The following is a 4816-nucleotide window of genomic DNA, read 5'->3' on the forward strand; positions in this document are numbered from 1 at the left end:
TGCTCAGAAAGTCTTATTTGCACTGTATGAAATATGAAATAAAAGGCAGACTTATCTTGAATTACATGCCTATATGTTTTTAAACAAGTTAATAATAATAATAATAATAATAATAATAACAATAATAATAATAATAATAATAATAATAAAACAAGTAAACCTGGTCATGCTAATCCAGTTTCAATAGTCTGAATTTAACTAATATGAAATAAAAAGGAATCACAGGCAGGCTATATGCTTTTTAGTTAAACTGGGGCCATGCTAATCCAGTTTCAATCATCTGAATTGAACTAAAATTAAATATGAAATGAAAAGGCACACTTCTCTTGAATTACAGCAGGCAGAGCATATGCTTCAGCTTGTTAAACAAGTAAAACAGGTCAGGCTAATCCAGTTTCAATAATCTGAATTTAACTCAAATGAAATTGATTTTTTTTTTTTTTTTTGCCAATGTCCGCGACCCAATCAAAACGGCCCCGCGACCCACCTTTGGGTCGCGACCCACCAGTTGAGAAACACTGCTCTAAACCTGACTTCAAATGCCCAAAATGTTTTCGCGCCGGCGCCGTTCGGCCCCCAACCCTCAGCAAAATCTGGCCCTTTGGTAGCGAGGACATTTTTTTGTGGTCCTCTCTATCATCAAAGTTCCTGGGTTACGGCATGACAATATTTGTTCGGCCCCCAGCAACAATCTGGGTTTCTCATGTGGCCCCCCATGAAAAATAATTGCCCACCCCTGCTCTAAAATAATGGTGACATATGTCGTCTGAAACACTGAATGGACCACTGGACTGAAAGGCACGCACCAGCTGTCTTATTTCACGTCTTGTCATGTAAAAAAAACAGTTATTAACCTGTTAATCGAAAGTCAAATTAACCAAAAACGGACATCCCTACTCTATCTCGAATCTCACATTTTTTTGTGTTTGGAGATTTATTCATATCTTGTCGTGAAGTGTTCTAAGATCATAGGAATAACATGCGACTGCTGTTCTAGATTGGCCTACAGTTAGTTCAGATGAGAAAGAAGTGACTCCTGTAGACCAGCTAAGTATTTACTGCTATTTAAAATGCAACAATTACCTACATCCATTTGAATCCCTTTTAAATGATTTATGGTTGGTGATAAGTGCTTCATTTGATTTCTGCCTGATCATTTCGCTGAAGTCCAATGTCCAGACTTCTGACCCACGGACTTTTGGACTGAGCCTTGACAAACATTGGTCAATGCAGTGTAGTGTGTGAAAGGGTTTGGCATGATGTCAAAAAGGGAGAACCGAGGCAGGCTTGACCTCAGAACCCTTAAAGCTGATTTGACAGTGAGGCTAAGCTCTTGCCTCTCGGGGACTTGGCGGAAGCGTGCGTCAAAGAACCAGACGTCTGGACGGTGGGATTCTGCCTTTCTTCTCCCTGATCCCTCTCTCATCTCCCCTTTTCTCTCCCCCCCCCCCTCTGCTCCCCGTCTCTGTCCCAGGTCACAACGACTACATCTGCCCGGCCACCAATCAGTGCACCATAGACAAGAACCGCCGCAAGAGCTGCCAGGCCTGTCGCCTTCGCAAATGCTATGAAGTCGGCATGACCAATTGTGGTGTGTATCTCTCTGATCTCTCTACCTTACATGACCAAGTGTGGTTTGTATCTCTCTGATCTCTCTACCTTACATGACCAAGTGTGGTGTGTATCTCTCTGATCTCTCTGCCTTACATAACCAAGTGTGGTGTGTATCTCTCTGATCTCTCTACCTTACATGACCAAGTGTGGTGTGTATCTCTCTGATCTCTCTACCTTACATGACCAAGTGTGGTTTGTACCTTTTTGATCTCTCTACCTTATTTGATTGTTACCTTCTGCTTCATTCAGGAGTTTTCAGTTAGCATTTTTCATCTTTTTCTGCCCCCATCGAACAACGAACAGTATCTTGACTAGCGGAATCCGATAGGTGTGGTTGGCAGGCCCGGCACCAGGATGAAGCGATTGAGCGGGCAGTCAGGGTTTGGGGGGGGGGGGAAGGGGGGGGGGGGGGGGGGGGTAGTGCAGAGCCGGGGAATTGGGGAGGAAAATGGGGGGGAAATCTGGAGGGGAAAAAAGTGTTGGGTAAAGTAACGACAGCTTTGGTACAAAAATATCGATATCTGCTTTTGAAAAGCCATATAGGTCAAACTCTGGTCTGGTGTACTGTAGCTCTACCAGACAACAAACAGTTTGGTTTCATCACACTGTTATCTGTTGCCCCCTCCTCTTCATAGCCAGCACAGTACTGTATATCTGGATGATGAGGAAACCATCATGGCTACTCTAATAGTCATAAACGGTGGCAGTTCATCACTTAAAGCCTAGTTCCTCATTGCGCGGCTCGCGAGACGCTGGCGGCTCTCGAAGCTTTAGTTGGCGGCTCTAAGAAATTGCAAAAAAAAAAAAAAAAAAAAAATCCCCCCTGCTCTCCCCAAAATCTCAATAAACCTTTATGGCATATTATTACAATACAACAATACTGGTGTTGACAGTAATAGAAGGTGCCAAATCATTCAAAACAATAAGCATTTTGCTTTTAGGAGTATTGTGCCAGCGTGCAGCGCTGTTCCAAAACGTGTCAATGTGTGTCGTTGCCTGGGAAACGCACATCCCATAATACAACTGTTCGCATCGCATCCCATAATAGTATGATGATACTTGGGATGCCAATGCGAACAGGTTAGCTAAAACTTTAGCGTCGCCAGCGACGGCCTCCACCGTTGCTGTCGGGGTACATTTCGAAATCCCTCTAGGCCAGAAAGATTTTCTAGGGGAAACACTGGTATATAATATATATATATATATATATATATATATATATACATATATATATATATATTTATATATTAGGGGTGTGACGGTTATTATATATATATATATATATATATATATATATATATATATATATATGTCCACAGACAGACAGACAGACAGACAGACAGACAGACAGACAGACAGACAGAGATAAGTGAATCGCCACAGCCCTAATATATATATATATATATATATATATATATATATATATATATATATATATATATATATCCTATTGCAAAAAATATATATATATATATCCTATATATATATATTAGGGCTGTGGCGATTCACTTATCTCTGTCTGTCTGTCTGTCTGTCTGTCTGTCTGTCTGTCTGTCTGTGGACAGATGTATTATTACATGTATGATGTAGTTAGATGGTGGTAGTGCTATGTAACATTTCAACTTAAAGGAACACGAAAGGAACGATTTTCAACCAGCTTTGTATCATTACAAAATCAGTAGTATATCAGAATCAGTCATTCATTTTGACAGTTATTGAGAGTTGATTTGAGTTAAGTTGTGGACCAGTGATGTCATTTGTGTATGAATGACATCGCTGGTCCACAACTTATGTCAGATCAACTCTCAATAACTGTCAAACTAAATGAATGCCTGCAGAACTGTATATAGTTTTCCATTAGAGTGTTCCTTTAAGTTACAACATGAAAATAAAAAATAAAGTTTCTGACACGTGACGATGGTAAAAACAACTGTGTTATGTGGCTCAGGGATGCGCAGGGAGCGTGGAAACTACAGGAGTCCCCAGATCAGGCGCGTGGCCCGCTTCTCGCCACGGGGCGGGCCCAGCGGACCGCACCCCCAGCCCCCCGCGCTGACCCCAGAGCAGCTGATCCAGCGCATCATGGAGGCGGAGCCACCGGAGATCCTCCTCATGAGGGACATGAGCAACGTCATGATGTCACTCACCAACCTGGCCGACAAGGAGCTGGTGCATATGATCAGCTGGGCCAAGAAGATCCCAGGTTAGCGTGTGTGTGTGTGTGTGTGTGTGTGTGTGTGTGTGTGTGTGTGTAATGATCTGGACTTGACTAATTGATTGATTGATTGATTGATTGATATACAGTACAGGGAGATAATGGGAAATTCATAGTGTTACCAGCGCAGAACATGGAGTTTACAATAGAGACAAACAGACAGGAAATAGAATACTAAAAAACAGAGTTGACAGCCACCATCACACAAATGTATAAAACAAAGATCACGTCAATTAAGACCCCTGTTGTGTTAACTCATTCACCGCCAGTTTAGGACTGCCAATATTTAGCACAGGCCAAAGATTTTCATAATTGTTGGTCATCTTTCAAGACCCACAGTAAATTATCTATTAGCACCAGAGTGATTTGCAATACCTCAAAATGAAGATGTACGTCTCTGGGTTCACCAGGAAAAAAAAAGTTAGCTTTTAGCATGTTCTGTACTCTACTTATAGCCATTTATATACACCCTGTTTTCACCACAAAGGTCTCTCTGAGAAGGCAAATAGGAGAAAAAGGCATTTTTGTAAAGAAGACATTCTCAGGCAGATCTCGCTCTCAATTCTTTTATTTTTAACTGTATTGACATCAGACATGTAAATACTATTCGTTATGACACAAATGACAAAAAAAATAAAATATATATATATATATATGAAGTGCTTTTTTTACATTCAACAATAGTTTACTCAGTGTGAGTGAATGTGTGTGTGCGCGCGGGGCCCATGTGTGTCTCTTTACATTACATTTCGTCATTTAGCAGACACTTTTATCCAAAGCGACTTACAATGTCACATTGTCAACATTAGTGGAATCAACTGTGGAACATCATCTACACAGATACACCCTTGCAGCAGTAGAGTAAAACATCAATGGTTTTTTTGTGTGTGTTTTTTTTGTGTTTTTTTTGGGGGGGGGGGGGGTTTGGGGTGAAGAAGGGGGGGAAGATGCTAGATGGGGGGGAGGGGGTTTGGGGTGGAGAAGGGG

The 4816-nt window shown here is 41.4% G+C and overlaps 1 pseudogene across 1 annotated transcript in view; it reads left to right on the plus strand.

Moving 5' to 3' along the window:
- LOC310782933 (estrogen receptor beta pseudogene) overlaps positions 1-3822 on the plus strand; it is a 9402-nt pseudogene extending 5580 nt beyond the window's left edge. Inside the window, exons 2-3 of the transcript in view lie at positions 1475-1591; positions 3563-3822. The product of the transcript in view is annotated as an estrogen receptor beta pseudogene (transcript). The remainder of the gene's footprint in view (positions 1-1474; positions 1592-3562) is intronic.
- The last annotated feature ends 994 nt before the right edge of the window (positions 3823-4816 follow it).

The sequence above is a fragment of the Poromitra crassiceps genome (assembly GCF_964638095.1).
Source record: "Poromitra crassiceps genome assembly, chromosome: 9".
Lineage (NCBI taxonomy): Eukaryota > Metazoa > Chordata > Actinopteri > Beryciformes > Melamphaidae > Poromitra > Poromitra crassiceps.